The 17,229-nt window shown below is 47.4% G+C and overlaps 1 protein-coding gene across 3 annotated transcripts in view; it reads left to right on the top strand.

Annotated features, from left to right (window-relative positions):
* LOC124057097 (metabotropic glutamate receptor 7) overlaps positions 1-17,229 on the top strand; it is a 155,167-nt gene that overhangs the window by 131,430 nt on the left and 6,508 nt on the right. The window lies entirely within an intron of this gene.

Here is a 17,229-nt window from a genome sequence, read left to right as displayed (position 1 = left end):
GTTTAGGTATGGAGCTGAAAACCCAGCCAGAGGCAGAGATTAAGAGGCTTGTGCTGCTGCCCACATCCCAGAGGAGGATATTTGTGTTATCAGCAGCCCAGGTGAGGGCGTCCAGCCCGACACTGTGAGCTCTGGGCTTTGAGTCATTGGAAGGACTAAGCCTCTCTGCTTGGCACTCCGCAGTACAGACAGGATTGGGGTAAACCCCTCTGATGGACTTGTGTCCTGTCCACAGGGATACACGTGTCCACCGAAACTGCTTCGGGCCTCAGAGGCAGCCGATAAGCTCCCTGCCAGCGCGGGGCGAAGGCGGTGCTGCAGCCTGTGGAAAACCTGTCCAACAGCACGCGGTCACCAAGAAACTTTTATTCCTGACTTAAACACACAGCTAAAGGAAAACACAAGTTCTTAAAGGGGACGGCGTTCTGGACAGCTTTCCTCGTTATTAATGTTATTCAGCTGCAGATCAGCCACATGAACAACGACCATGTGAGCAGAATGAAAATGGACTGTAGGATCGCTCCCACACGGTGGTGACCAGGCGGCTTGTACAGGGAAGCACTGCATCCCACAGAACAGGAAACTGCAGCTAAACCGAAAACACGTCAGTGCTGTCCTTAGCTTTCACTCGTAGTCTCGTGGGTGAAAGTCCTGCATTTCTTTGTTTATGTTTGTACTACGTCACCTGACATTTTCTCCTCGATGACGTGCATGTCTAGGACGACACGAGAAAAACCTGATGCGTACGGCGTTAAACACGATAAGATAAAGATTTGGAGTGATGACTTCAGATCTCACTCAGTCGGTTATTTACACATCAGGTAAGAAAGAAAGCGCAGCTTCCCATTTCGACCACAGAACACACACACAAAAAGTGTCATTTTAGCGACTGAAGAGACGTTTGCACCAAAACACACTCTGTTCCTAACACTAACCAGAAGATGACTTAAACTACAGTCTGATGACTTGATAGCCAGAGCTGATTGGATCTGCAGACTCTTTATACCACTCTGTTTGGTTCAGTACAACACAATTTGAAATCATTTTATCAAAATTAAAATCGTGAGCAAAATAGAAGGAACTTGCAGGAGGACAAACTAAGGTTCAGATTTCACCCGTGATGTTTGTGTGAGGTGTTTCTTCATCAGCAGGTCACATGAATGAGATGAGGAGGATAAATTCTTCCACAGTGAGGTTGGCTCTGAGAAGGAGGATGAAAGAGTCTGCAGCAGACTGAGAGAGCAGGAGGCAGATAAGATCTGTGGGGAGGAAAGCACAGACTGATCTGCTGTGTAGTAAATTGGGAGGCTGGGGAGAAAAAGGAAGGAAAACACGGCGTGATCTGTGGCGGGAGGAGAAAAGACGGGATGGAAGAGAAGAGCGTGACGAGGAGACAAACAGAGGAGACAGCAGAGAACGAGAGAGGCGCCGACTGAAAGGTTTCGTCTGATAGGACGGCTTTCAGGCTTTTCCTTCAGCCCTGCAGGAGCCGCAGACCAGCACACAGACTGACATCTTTTTCATTTCTCGTGTTCTTCATTCACATCGGCATCCAGAAATAAACAAATTCACATTTCACACAAACAAACGGAACAACCCCGGAAAAAGGAAGTACATGATCTCTGCTCTCCGTCCACAATAAAGGTCCAGACGATCACTCAGAAATCAGACAAAGCAGAAGCTGCAGAGCACAGCAAGAAATCCCAGACCGAAACGCTGTTAGTAATTCAGTTCAGCTGGAGTCAGTTCAGTTTATTTATAGCTCCAAATCATAACAAAAATGATCTCATGACACATGAAACCCAAGCTATTGGATCTAACCATTTATATGAAGTAACTGCAGCGTTTCCTGTCGAAGAGAAGACGCCGCGAGTCATCTCGCTCCTTCAGCGTTGTCCACAGGCGACACGTTCAAACGTTTCAGACTGACAGTCCGTCGCATCCGCCGCGTTCGGCTGCGGCTCACCACAGCCTGTATGGGCCTGTGGACCAATCACACGCCTTTCAGTCAAAGTGCTTTTGTGTTGATTGGCTGCAAACAGAAACAGCTGGGTTTGAGTTGCAGCTCACAGCTACTGAGAAGCTACTTCCTGTTTACATCTCCCAAAGGATTATGGGAACTGTGGCGCCAAAAGAGAGAGCAAAAACAAGAATGACAAAATCCATACTGTAACATCAGAACCTCAGAACGTGTCATCAGTGTGGTTCTCACACTCCTGACACAAATATACTGAAGACAGGGAGGTACACATGTGTGCGTGTGTGTGTGTGTGTGCGTGTGTGTTTGTGTGTGTGCGTGTGTGTGCATGTGCGTGTGTGTGTGTGTGTGTGTGTGTGTGTGTGTGTGTGTGTGTGTGTGTGTGTGTGTGTGTGTGCGTGTGCGTGCAGAGGCTTGACGTCAGCAGGCAGCCAGCAGCTGAGTGGAGCAGTGACATCCTGGCCTTTGCTGCTTGTCATTACCTACCTGGGCCAAGACGAGCAGAATACCAATGAGGGGGGAGGAAGACGCTGCTCGCCCTGCACACACACACACACACACACACACACGTGCACAGGCATGGACACACTGAAGCAGAGAGCAAAGCAGGCATGAAGGCAGGAAAAGACAGACGACATGGAAGGAAAGGCTGGAGTGATGCAGTGAAAGCATGAGGGAGGCGAGGGGGGAGGCGAGGGGGGAGGCAGGGAGGGCGGGCGGGTGAGGAGAGGAGAGGCTGTCGGTGTGTTCAAGGGGCCAGGTTGAGGAGGAGAAAAACACCAACACCGAGAGGGAAGGGAACAAATGTCCTCCCACGCAGTGAGAGTAGCAGTAAGTGACACTAATGAATGGAGAGACGAGTCGCGGCGTCCACTGAAGCACATTCACACACCGCCGTCCTCGTCACGAAGCACAGAACAGCACAGAAAGACATCAAAACAGAATGTAAAGCAGTCACACGAGTCGTAATGAAGGTGAGTTAAGACACGTAACCACAGCTCGATTATCAGTCTGCTGCATTATTTAACAACACAAAACAGAATGAGATTCAGGTGAGTGATGCTGTGCTGCAGGCGTAGCTGCCATCCGCCCACGTGCACGACGTGTGTGTGTGTGTGTGTGTGTTTGTGAAGTGGTGGTAATACTGTTACAGATCTAATTTAAACAGTAAGAAAACAGAAAAAACTGAGCACAGTCTGATCTGTCAGGTTAAACGTTGCGTACATCATTTGAAAGCAATAATCACTCAAGACTCCACAGCGACGTTCACATCAGCGAGAGATGCTGAATGAATCAGCATGTGAGTGTGAAGACATTTCAGTCTGTGGTTTCAATGTGTCCTGTAGCGGCCGAACTCAAAGCCACTGACAGGCAGCACAGACAGGCTGATAACTGACGTGCTCGCGGTCGCTCAGCAGAGACTTCTGCTTCCTGTCTGTGATGGAGGACTTGCTGCTCAGCGTTAACGTCACAATCCAGAGCCATGAGCCAAACGCACGACAGCGCAGCCTCAAGTGGCTCCAACAGGACGTTCGCAATAATAATCAGTCTAACAAACGACCAGCGAGGGGAGCAACTTTTTAACGACTGCTTGACTAATTGCGCGAATGAAAAGCAGAACAGGCTTGATGGCAGAGCCAGTCAGAAGCCGGCGTGGATGCAGCACATGTGCGTCGAGCTTTAAAACATCTTCATCCCAGCTACTGCTTGAACCGCACGACTACACAACAATAAAGCAGAGTGAAACAAACAGAACGTTTAAATAAATGATGTTGCTTCTCATCAGAAATCCCTCCGAGTAAGAAGTAAGAAAAATGTGGCTGCCAAATATTTTCTCTCACAAACAACATCTGAGCTGAAACTCTGGCTTTTAACTCCAAAGCACATTTCTGTTTTCAGATGATTTATCATTTTATTTACTGATACACAAGAAGCGAGTGGTCTGAGCTTTGCTGGAGGATGTTAAAGGGTGCCAGCTCACACACACACACACACACACACACACACACACAGGCAGCCATGTGTGTTAAACTTTGATCAGAAAGCTCGTACGCCGACGTGCATCTTTAACGTTAGTTCACAGCATCAAACAAACTTCCACACCTCATTTTCTCCACAAAAGTCAACTTGTAAAGTTGAACGCAGAAGCAGGCGGCGGCTCTCGGGCTCGCAGGCGGCGGCTCTCGGGCTCGCAGGCGGCGGCACCTGTGCGTGCTGTAGTGCAGGCTTTGTAACATCAAATGATGCAGAGGGATTAGCCTCTGTGTGCTTAACAGGCTCCCATTCTCATGCTGATAAAAGCTGCTTGCTTTGCCCTGAAAGGGATTTGCTGTATCTAAATGTAACAGGGGGTTATTGTGTGCATTGTGCTCTCTGACTCATTGAGGATTTGCTTTAAGTTGAGGGTCTCAGACACACAACACGAACGGCCCAACAGAAAGGTGAGATGAGTTTATCTTTGGCGCACAGCCGCGACGGAAAATCCTCCCACAGATCAACGTGTCCCGACGTACACGCCAGGTTTACCGCCAGTTTGTGTTTCTGTCACATGAACGCAAAGCTGCTGCCGCACGTGGACGTTCAGGTTGAAGTTCGAGTCGCCTGTGCAGAAGGTTCGGCTTTGTTCAAACGTTAATAAAACATTGTGTTTGAAGTCACTGTGGACTTTGGTATTATTGAAGCAAGAAGACGATGTTAGCTGAATCTCAGTGAAGGGCTGTGAACACTCAGGAACTTAACCGCTGAGAAGTTTGATGTTGTTGCAGGGAAACGGATGAGACTTTATAAAAGCCTCGTTTGATGGAGTTTGTTGTTTCCCTCATGACGTATTTGATTTGTATTGTATTGTATCGTATTTTGATTTGATTTGTGTAAATGTGATTTCCAGAACACCCACAGAACATCAGTGTAAACCGGTGCGACTGTCATGGAAGACTTGGTCTGTGACTCTGAAGTGCTTCCTGATTAGCAGGACGTCGTTTGTCCGTTTGACTCAAACGAGGGATGTTTGGGTTTACATTGGTACGACAATGAGGTCAGAGGACTCTCGTCGTCATGGTTACTGTAATAATGGTGGTGGTCAAATATTGCTGACTGCTGGAGGAGACAGCATTAAACTGAAGGTGAAAGCTATTCTCAGTCCGTCTTCGATGGACGATGTTCGTCCTCAGACCTCCTGAATTCATTTGTGCTGCAGTTTCCTCCCACATTCGTCGTTCTGTTTGCTGATCAAATTTACTTTCTCTTATTGTTTTCCTCCAGCTGCTCAGTTTGACTTTCTTGTCTTCTTCTGCCAAACAAACGGCCTCCATAAAAGCTGGAGAATTTCAGTTTATCAGTTGGGACCCCCGTTAGCCGACGCCCTGACGTCAGCTCGTCTTCCTGCTGCTGTCCGAACTGCCGAAAGCTGTTCAGGGTTTCCGTCAAGTCTCTCGCCACACACAAATTAAACACATCATACTCGTAACGTGTAATGTCCCCGTGTCTCGTCTCTGTCTCGTCTCCCCTTTTGCTCCTGATGGACATGACTCATTCACACGACCACCAGAGGGCGCAGTCTCAGAGGCGGACACACAGTTGTCGGTTTGTGGCGTCGGCTGAAATGACAGCTGCTGTTGCTTTGCTGTCTTTGTGCGTGTGGTCACGTGCTTCTGGCTACTGGTGGGTTTCCTGCGTTTCCGTCACACTCGTCGGCCCTCGGTGCTCTTTTTAAACATGAAGCAAGCAGACGAAGAGCCGCTTCATGAATACTGATTCACTCCTCTTTCTGCTTATTGTTTTACATAAACAAACTCGCTGCTACGAAAAATGATGTCGTGCCATCCACGCACATCAGGACGTGTTTTATCATCGCGGTTTGCCCTTTCAGCATCGGGAGCGTTTTATTGGCGTTGGTGCAGAGTTGCTCCAGTGTTGGCGTCGTGGTTTCATCTCATGCGCTGAGATGTAAACACTGAATCTGCTGTGATATGTCAGCACTCCATGAATAAATCAGCAGAGGAAAACTGATTTCTTCGTCCCACAGAACATCTCATTTCCCAGGAGAGTCGTGCTCATGCAAAATGCCAAGGTCGAACCGCAGAGACTCGATCCCATCATTAAGGCTTAAACTGCCAGCATCCAGCTGATTTAACTGGAGGTTTTCCAGGTAGATCCGCTGGTACAAAGAGACGCAGGGCGGAGGAGGACGGAGGAGGACGGAGCCGAGGGCAGGGAAATATTTGCAATGCTAATATCATCTCTTCATGCAGCGTGCGTTTTATGGCATCCGTTAATGTTTGTGTTTTCCACCTGTCATCACTTCCTGTTTTCAGTCTTCTCCCGTGTTTTACTCCCTCTCTCCTTCAACGCGCTCAGACAAGCAAAGTAATGTTGTCCACCAGAACAAAATCTCTCAAACTCCACTGAGCGGGTTTTTACTGATGACACGCGACTCGTGGATTATCCACAGCGACAACTCAGGGTGCAGTGACCCTTTACCTGTGTTCTGAAGTCATGCTGAGCTTTCAAGGCCACACACACACACACACACACGCAGAGGCCACACACACACACACACACACACACACACAGGCTGCACACACACACACAGGCTACAGACACACACACACACACACACAGGCTGCACACACACACACAGGCTACAGACACACACACACACACACACACACAGAGGCCACACACACACACACACACACACACACACACACACACACACACACAGCTGCTGTCTGTGTTCTCAGCTTGTGTTATTGTTTGTGAGCAGAGGAACTCGGCCTCCTGTTGGGGTCCAGCTGTGCAGCAGCCTCACATGAGGCACCCAGTCTGGACTCTTTACTGTACGTCTGCTGGACTTCGTGCTTTCTGTTTTTCTAGTCTCTGGGTGTGCGTTCAGATCAACACCTGGACGGGAACTGGAAATCGGTCGAACTTTCACAACTAGAAGTAAAAAGGTCTTTATTTGATTCAGTTTGTCAAATGTGTGAGCTGACTTTTACTTTACAGAATCAGGTTTTGAACCGACTTCAGTCACATGTTTTTTCAGGGAGTTTGCACAAACTGGCTGATCTTACAGAAATAAAGAATACGTGTTGGTCAGTTAACTTCAGCCGGGACCTGAACGTACGAACGCTGCTGTCCTCACCTGAGAGGAGGGCGTCCATCCTGAAGCTCTCTGGCCATTTGTGATTTTCACCTGTGGAGATTAAGTTGACGGTTGTGCATGTAAAAACGTAGCATGTTGGACGCCTGCAGCATGTTGGACGCCTGCTGAGGGTTGGACGCCTGCTGAGGGTTGGACGCCTGCTGCATGTTGGACGCCTGCTGCATGTTGGACGCCTGCTGAGGGTTGGACGCCTGCTGCATGTTGGACGTCTGCTGCATGTTGGACACCTGCTGCGTGTTGGACGCCTGCAGCATGTTGGACGCCTGCTGCATGTTGGACACCTGCTGCAGGTTGGACGCCTGCTGCATGTTGGACGCCTGCTGAGGGTTGGACGCCTGCTGCGTGTTGAAGCAGATCAGATTTTGGTGGCTTAAGGACGAGACGCAGCGAGAGACCGGAGAAGACGAGGCAGCTCAGAGAGCAGCTGCAGAGAAATCGTTTGTGATGTAAGTCAGTGAAGAGATGAGGACATGAAGGGAGGCAGACACATGGACGGAGATCTGGTTGTGGCCTTTATGCACTCGGGTGTCGGTTTCCAAAGTCGACTTCTAACGCAGTCAGTCTTCCAAACGCAGACGCCGAGTCTTCCAGTGAAGGTCCGTTAAGGTGAACGTCACTCTTTATTCCTGATCTGGACTCCCGTCAGGTCCTGCAAAGTGTCCTCGGGTCTCCCCGAGCATCAATAACTTAACTCGACAATTCAAACCACATCGGGAGAACAAGATACGGCAAAATAAACCAAAATAAGTGCAATGAGAGCAGCTCACAGCGGAGACAAGATGGCCGCCGATAAATCACAACAAAAATGAGCACACGAAAACTGACTTTGTTGAAAGAAAATCTAAGAAAATCTCATCATTCACACAAAGTTTCATAGAAAATTCTAATGGGAAAATTTATAAGGCAATGAGACAAATGGACGCCTCGCAGTTTGTCATGTTTTCTGAGGTGAAATACAGGCAGGGCCAGTATGGAACCGTGTTAGATCCCGATCCAGCCCGGCCACCAAGATCCCATGATGCACTGTGTCAAACTCGAACACGAGTTTATAGTCCCTGGCGATCTTTATTTCATTAATCCAGACATGACCTCATCACACATTAAAGGACGCATTCAGGCCACTGACACGCAGCTAGCAGCTAGCAGCTAGCAGCCAGCAGCTAGCAGCTAGCAGCTAGCAGCCAGCAGCTAGCAACCAGCAGCCAGCAGCCAGCAACCAGCAGCCAGCAGCTAGCAGCCAGCAGCCAGCAGCCAGCAGCCAGCAACTAGCAGCTAGCAGCTAGCTGTCCCTCGAAGTGGTCATGCTCTTAATGATGCAGAATTTTAAGCCTTAGTGAGGCACAACATGAGCCTCCAGTCCCATCCAGGACAGCAGCTGTAGCATCAGGGGTCGCACCAACTCCTCCACCTCCACGATTCAGGCTCATATGTGTGTAATCAGAAACTGATGTAGCAGAAATGTTTCTATGATACGTACGAAACATGTTTGTAACCGTGACGATGACTCGTGTGCCACCTGAAGGTCACCTGTTTTGACATGAGGCCTTTTGATCAAAGCTCACACTTTGCTCCACTTAGTGGCAAATTACAGAAAAAAGACCTTTTAAAATGTAAATGTGAGCGAGCTGCGTCAGGAAGTTTGAGCCCCCAATCAGATCAGCTGCAGTCGTAAGACGGGCGGAGGTCAGCTCCACCTGCCATCCAACACGGTGTAATCCGGTTAAACAGGCCATCAACATCATCCTCCTGACTTCCTCTAACGAAGCTCTATTGATTATATGCCACCACGTGTGTGTGTGTGTGTGTGTGTGTGTGTGTGTGTCCTCTGTTTCCCCTGGGCTCACTGTTTAATGCAGGTAATAAGCACAGTTTACAACACAACACACATTTATTTACATCATATACTTTTACTGCTGAAATACTGCAGGTGTTTCAGCTGAAAAGTATTTTCACATTGCTGTACTGGTACTTTTACTTCAGTAAAGGATCTGAGTGCTTCTTACAGTGCTGATGTGTGCAAATAGACACACATGCATACAGTCACACACGCGCGCACACACACACACACACACACACATACATACACACACACACACACACACACATACAGACACACGCACACACACATACAGTCACTCACGCACGCACACACACACACACACACACACGGCTTGACACACTGTGTGAGCTGCAGTATGATTAATGACATGGTTGAATATAGCTGCTGAGTGTGCGTGTGTGTGTGCGTGTGACTGTGTGTGTGCGTGTGTGCTTGTGTGTCTGTATGTGTGTGTGTGTGTGTGTATGTATGTGTGTGTGTGTGCGTGTGTGTCTGTGTGTGTGTCTGTATGTGTGTGTGCGTGTGTCTGTATGTGTGTGTGTGTGTGTGTGTGTATGTATGTGTGTGTGTGTGCGTGTGTGTCTGTGTGTGTGTCTGTATGTGTGTGTGCGTGTGTCTGTATGTGTGTGTGTGTGTGTGTGCGTGTGTGTCTGTGTGTGTGTCTGTATGTGTGTGTGCGTGTGTCTGTATGTGTGTGTGTGTGTGTGTGTATGTATGTGTGTGTGTGTGCGTGTGTGTCTGTGTGTGTGTCTGTATGTGTGTGTCTGTATGTGTGTGTCTGTCTGTGTGTGTGTGTGTGTGTGTGTGTATGTGTGTGTGTGTGTGTGTGTGTGTGTGTGTGTGTGTGTGTGTCTGTATGTGTGTGTGTGTGTGTGTGTGTGTGTGTGTGTGTGTGTGTGTGTGTGTTGTGCGGGTGGAGGAGGTGGTGGGAGGAAAACAGGAGACTTAAAGACTGTAATTGTAAGTGTCCCCCTCCAGCTGCAGCTGAGGGTGGAGGAGGGAGGAGGTCAGCAGGAAGTAATAAACATCTGTTATTTTGTTCTTCACTGCTGCTCCGCTGAGGGACGGCGGCCATGTTTTGCAGCTTCACAGAAACAGAAAATGTGGCGGAGCGGCGTGGGATCGTGGGGGTTGTTGAATAATGTTAAGGTTGACGTCTGACCAACATTACGTCTTGTCACGACTTCCTTCCTCTGTCTGTCTCCGCTGGAGTCTCTGCGCTGTGATATGGACAGGAAATGAAAGTCTGTTTGAATAAAACGTAAACACAACTCAGCATGCCTATCAAAAGTCTGCTTGTTTTTAATGTGGAAACGTTCCGTGTTGGTCTCCAAACCAAAGCGTCGTGTTGCTTACGGCACAAACATTAAAATGACAAAACAAACCTCCGCCTTTCTTCTTCATTAGCTCTCTTTGCCGTCAGCGCGTGACCGTTCTCACGCCTCATTTTGTGCTCCCTTAATGAAAGCAGATTCGTCGTCCGGTGGAGCCGTGAACTGCAGCCCGTCAACACGTCCAGCACGAGTCGTTACAGTCTGCTTCCTGTTCGTGTGGCTGACACCTGCCCAGGTGTGCTGATGCTGATGCGCTCAGGTGTTGTGCCCTCACTTTACTCACACGGCAGACCCTCCGCCACGAACTGAAAAGCTGATCACAGAGTGAGAAAACTGTTGACAGCATAAATCTTTACAAACAGACTCGTGAACAGTTTCAAATCGGTGACACGGCGAGCAAAATGTTGCTTATTCACCGACAATAATCAGCTGAAAGAGCGACTGTAAACTCACTTCCTGTCACGCTCACTGAAGGTTTTTAAAAGCGCTCGTGTCCTCCTCCGTTTGGCCGCCGCTCATCCCTCAGCTCACCTGTCGTCCCTCAGCTCACCTGTCATCCCTCAGCTCACCTGTCGTCCCTCAGCTCACCTGTCGTCCCTCAGCTCACCTGTCGTCCCTCAGCTCACCTGTCGTCCCTCAGATCCCACATCTTTTCTTATCATAATCGACGCTCTCTGACGTTGCCGTCGCTCTTCCTCTGCTGTCCGAACCCTCTTAAAAACTTTCCCACCCCTCCTCTGCCTTTCTTTCACTCCTCCCCTCTTCCCTCTTTCATTCATCATTCACACCTGCTCTGGCTGTTCTGCTGCCGTCTCAGCCCACTTAACCTTTTCTGTCTTCTCCTTCGTCTTTCTCCTGTTCTCTCACTCTTTTCTCCTCCTTTCTTACTCTCTCTCCTCTCACTTGTCTTTCTTTCCACTCAGCCTTCAGTCACGACTTTAAGTTACGTGCCGTTTTCATTTCCTGTCCCTGCTGATGGCTCGTCCGTGTCTCCCAGCATCTTCATTTGTTTTTATTTGTCATGTTTACAGCAGGCTGCACTGAATGGCACCTTAGACTTTCATCAGTTATTTTTAACTTGTTTTTCTGTTTGGACTTTGTGTCCTGAATGTCCCGCGACTCTCGGTGAGAAGGAGGAGAAGACGGGGAGTGTCTTTCATTTTCAGTTTTGTTCTAAACAAATGGAGCAAAAGTTAAAGGAGGACATCTGCCCGTCACAGGAAACAGCTCCGTCCCCTGAGTCCACCTGCGTCTCTGAAGTCTTTAATGACATCAGACCTAAAGGTTCTGCGCGTGATATTCACTGCCTCTGGATGTCACACTGAAACACCAGCTTCTTAACTGACAGCCGCATGGTGCACCAGAAAGGACACCAAACTCCATTCACAAAACAGTCATTTTAGGGGACGGTTCACTGAAACTCAACAGAAACAAAATGAAATCTTGGTTAGACTTTAGACTTTAATTCATCAGCTCTTTATTCTGTTTGGTAAGGAAACATTTCTTCTGCCAAGTGAGTCCATGCGACATAATTATCAGCGTGCCAGTTGTCCTAACACTTTGAAAAATATGCTTTAAATATGCCCATTAGAACAAACTGAATCATGCAATGGTTTTACAAACTGAATTACACATTTTTACAAAATGAACCAAACCACATCTGTAGGTGGTTTGAAATGTGATTCCTATCAGATTTCTACAGCAGGGACGTGCAGAGACCTCTGGTGGGGCAGGGGCTCAGTTTAGCAACCCAACGCAAAAAACAGCCCTAAACAATGTATTAACTTGTCCTTTCACGAATCATACAACATGAATGGTCAGAAAAGGAATGAACACTGTGATTCACTGCGACCTTACCATGCGCCTCTCCTTCTTGCATCGTCTCACTTGATGGCCGCATGCACACGCTTTCGATGGGTTCGCTGACCATGTGACGTCATGAATCGTGGCCGCAAGGTATTTAGGTGTAAAACGTTTCCCCCCCCCCATGTATAACTTCGCATATGATTTAGGAGACATTGTGGAGAACTTAGCTGTTGGAACTCATTTATTTATTAAAAAAAAATAATAATAAAAAAAACCAAAACCAAAACCAAAAAAAAACAGCCCTGTGAAAAGGGCACTTTGAATGTCCATCAGGAAAAGGGCAGGTGCCTGAGCCCCTGTAGCCCCCCTTATCTGCACGTGCCTGTTCTACAGACAGTCTCAGTGTGGACAAGCCGGTCTCTCAGATCAGGTCTCAGAGTGTCTTTTGAGTCCCTCAAAACACATCACAAAGTCCAGAGTCATGAAGAGCATCAGAGCAGCTGAGCAGAATCCAGAGACGTCTCACTGTGTGAGACAGCAAGACGTGTCCAGGCCAGCTGTGACTCGTGGGGACAATGTCATATTACCCATGAGCCTCAGCTGCTGGCAGCTGTGGAGAAGAAGACAGTCAGTTGCCCGACAGCTGCTGAATTCATCCAAATAGAAAATAATAAAACTTGAAAACAGAAGCCCGGACGGATCATACGGAACAGGAAGAGAAAAGGAAACTGTACAGAGAACATGTTCATGTGTCGTGATGACGAGGATGATGATGATGATGATGATGATGGAGTCCTGACGCCGAGTGGATTGACACATTCGATGGACACATTTTAATGTGTGACGTTGCTGCCTTGCTGTTAGTTTGACGTTCACTTTAAAGTTCTGCAGTTTAGTTTGTTTCTGCTTCCTGTTCTCACGCAGACTCTCACCGATTACCTCAGTTTGGATCAGAAGGCTGCGTCATTTGATATGCAGACTTCATGTTACGTGTCAGAGGAGTAGAAAGGGTCTGCTATCCTAAGAGCCTGCAATAAATCCAAACTCAGGTGCCGTAACGCTGCTGGTGTCGTCTCCTCAGGGACCTTAACTATAGCTGAATAATGAGCTGGGGGCCACAGAGGGCCTGTGGGATGAACAGGAACAATAAACGCCTCACGGGGACAGTCAACATTTGTCAGAGACGGCCCGTGGGGGCAACCTCTACGGCCCGTGTGGCCTTCAGGGACATTCTCCCACTGTTAGTCTCCGTCAGGGAGGACATGGTCATTCCACTTACTGCCCATGAGGGACAGCGTTCAGAGCTCAGTTAGGAGCTGAGGGGCAGTCAGCAGTGACGTATAAAACACACTGAAATCTACTCCAATGAGCTTAAAGTAAGTGATGCTGGTCGGAAGTCAGTTTTTTTACAACATAAAGAGGACATTCAGTGCTGAAAACACTGCGACTTACTTAATACTGATAATTTACTGGCATAAAAACAGAAAATAGGCCCTTTGAAAAACAGAAATATGAAGCATCTGCTGAAAAACTGACCTGAAAGTCAAACTTGAGCAGTTATTTCCTGTTTTATTTTGAAAAGTTCCTCTTTCTGTTTCTGTTTTTGTTGTCTGATTTCAGCTTGACATTATTAAACATCACTGATAGTCTTTTTAACTTAGCTGCTGCTCTTTTGTCCTTTTAAAGTGCTAAAACCTCAGAGTGAAAAGCAGATGCCAAAGTCCTAAACAACATTAGCTCCATAAAGCAGAGGAGCAGCAGAACATGGAAAGTAAACCAGAAATACCTCAAAACTGTATTTTTAGGTTTTTACAAACAAACTGATGTACAAGGCACATGATAACATACTTCTAGTGTTTAAACTTTTACCACAAACAGCAATTTGTTTGTAAATGAAATGCACAAATGAAAAGCAACAGGAACAGTGAAAACTCCATCAACACTTTGTTTAACAGGTTATCCTCAGGGTTAACACACCTTTTGTTTTTGTCTCTTAAAACCCTCACGTGACCCTCACATGCGTGTGTCCACTCGAATATTAAAGCCGTCTTCCTTTATGTGAATTCGGCTCAGCGTCGTCACAGTCGAAGGCTCCGACCGGCGGGTCCAAAGACAACAATAAAATCCTGCTCTGCTGCAGCTGGAAGGATGTGATCCAGTTCTACAGAGACGCTGCAGCACTCAGAGCAACACGACACGAGATCGACACCCGGATCACGAAATAATCCTGTCAAACCACGGGAACACAGTTAGACCATCAGCAGAAAGCACACGGCAGGTGTGAGCTGATCTTCACCTGTGAGCTGATCTTCACCTGTGCTGATCTTCACCTGTGCTGATCTTCACCTGTGAGCTGATCTTCACCTGTGCTGATCTTCACCTGTGAGCTGATCTTCACCTGTGAGCTGTGCTGATCTTCACCTGTGAGCTGATCTTCACCTGTGCTGATCTTCACCTGTGAGCTGATCTTCACCTGTGAGCTGATCTTCGCCTGTGCTGATCTTCACCTGTGCTGATCTTCACCTGTGAGCTGATCTTCACCTGTGCTGATCTTCACCTGTGAGCTGATCTTCACCTGTGCTGATCTTCACCTGTGAGCTGATCTTCACCTGTGCTGATCTTCACCTGTGAGCTGTGCTGATCTTCACCTGTGAGCTGATCTTCACCTGTGAGCTGATCTTCGCCTGTGCTGATCTTCACCTGTGAGCTGATCTTCGCCTGTGCTGATCTTCACCTGTGAGCTGATCTTCACCTGTGAGCTGTGCTGATCTTCACCTGTGCTGATCTTCACCTGTGAGCTGTGCTGATCTTCACCTGTGCTGCAGGTGGTTGGAGAGGAGAGATTAGTGTACAGCTCCACTCAGTGTGAACTTCTGTGGGAATAATCTGCAATCATAGTAACTGTTGGTGTATTGATTAGATGAATCATGAACTAAATTTAAACGTGTCCCAACACGGGGGACACTTTGACTGTTTCGTGTTAACTGTAATCGTTACCATGTGGACAGGTGACCATGACGACGGTTACATGGCTAAAGTCACCTGACTTTGTGCTTTCTCTCGATGGTCGGGACCTTTAACGAGACGAAACAGAAAAGTCTGATGTTTGCTGTGAACGTGCTGACGTAGTAAACGACTGTTCATCAGCTGAGTGTGTTGATGTTTCCTGCTACGTTCTTCTTCTTCTTGTTCTTCACACCACAGCTGATCTCCCTACGTTCACATCACATCTGGCTCCTCTTTCTCTCCTCTTTCTGTCCTTCCTTTCTTTCATCTGGCATTTTCTCCTTTTATCCAAATTGTTTTAACTGTTTTTCACATCTAAAATTCAAACACAGCCAGCATCACACTGTTTGTTAAGTGCCAAATTAAAATGAAGGCCACGGGGCTCCTGAGGCCGTCGATGGAATATTTAGTCTGTCACGTTTTGTTGTTGCTGGAGTTTGTCTGGCTCCACATGGGGCCCAAAGCTCTGCAGCTCCTTTTGTTTTCATCAGATGACACATTTTAAATAATTCACTTCATTCATTTCAAACTGGCCACAAACAGGAAGTGGAATGACACAAATGAGACACTTTCAACCTCCTTTAAAATACACACAAATAACCTGAAGTTGTCGGGGAGAAAGAAGAAACTGTTAAAGTAAAGGTGTAATCTGTGTTTAATTGGCCTCGGACCAAACTTTCACCTCAGTCTTTATTTGGAACTAAATTATTTTGAACGGCTGAGGCTTTCTGCTTGTTCTGACGAAGAGCGACTCGGGTCCACTTTCCCAGCAGGCTCCAAACAAACCTCCTCCCACACGGATCCGCCACCGGGTCCTAATGAGTCCTGCAGCCTGTTCAGGGAGGCCTGATTAACGCACTTTGTCGTTGGCTTCCTGCTGACACAAACCGTTTGACTCTGTGGGATGCGTACAGACTTTAAGTCAGGAAAACCTTTTGCTCTGTGAAATCAGATCAAAGATGTCCCTCTGAGACGAGTCCTGCTTTTGTCAACAGAGCTTCACTGAGTCTATCATTTGAACACGTTGACCTGTGTTAACTTCCACAAGTAACATTTTTGAATTATGTCACAAAAATAAACTTATTTTAACTAGAACCAAGAGATCGTTTTCCTAAACCAAACTGAGGTCACATAACAACAGTCAGCTGACTTCATCTTTTCTGCACATCTGGAGGTCATAAAATGCAGACGCCTTTAAATGACACATGAAATGTCCTTCAAACTGGCATGTTGTTTATTCACCATCTCCCAAGCTTTGTGGGTTTATTTTTAATGTAAAATCTGTACACACTGCTTCATCTCAGTATTTACTTCATTCTGCTGTTCCACTGCAGTTCAGAGGAAAACTTTGTACCTTTTGGTCCTGAATGTTTCTGACAGCTTCAGTTACTTTACAGTTGTGTGCTGGGGAAACACAGCAGCTCCATGCAGGGACAACAGAGCTGCTGGGACAGAAGACCAATTAACATATTCACCAAATAAAACAAATAAAAAGAAACTGAAACATTCACCAAAAGCTGTGCAGACACCAAGAGGGAGAGAGCTGCATTTCTGCTGCATTTTTAATTCCCACATCCTCTTTCCCTCCCTGCTCTGAGCTCATCCCTCGCTCGTCTCCTCCCTCTCTACCTCCTGAACCTGTAAATGGCATACATCAGACTGTGACAGCAGGGCCATAACACATAAAGACGGTGGGGCTGAACTCTATGAAACCCGCTCTGGGAAGCCCATCACAGCGCGGCCGAGCCTCTTTCTGCAGCATTCATCCCGGGCCGACATTGGCCCTCTATTGGGTTCAGAGGGCCACGGCTTAGCGTGCGAGCGCAATATACACAGCGCATAAAACATTAATGCAGCAGCCCAGCTGTCTGCTGTTGTTCTCAGCTGTAGGTGAGGAGCGAGAACACAGGATAATAAAAAACAATCCTTCACCAGCTCATAAAAAGTGTCAAGAATTTGGTTCTCCGTCCAAGCTTTTTACAGGCTGTGTTTCCTGAGTCAGTCAGGAAACACAGCCTTTATTCCTCTGGTCATGACCAAAAAAATGGAGTTCGTTAAAACAAGTCTTAACGCAGAGAGAGACAGTCCTGTTGAAAAAGCA

Source organism: Scatophagus argus, chromosome 3, assembly GCF_020382885.2.
Source record: "Scatophagus argus isolate fScaArg1 chromosome 3, fScaArg1.pri, whole genome shotgun sequence".
Taxonomy (NCBI): Eukaryota; Metazoa; Chordata; class Actinopteri; family Scatophagidae; genus Scatophagus; species Scatophagus argus.
This window is presented reverse-complemented; position numbering and strand designations above follow the sequence as displayed.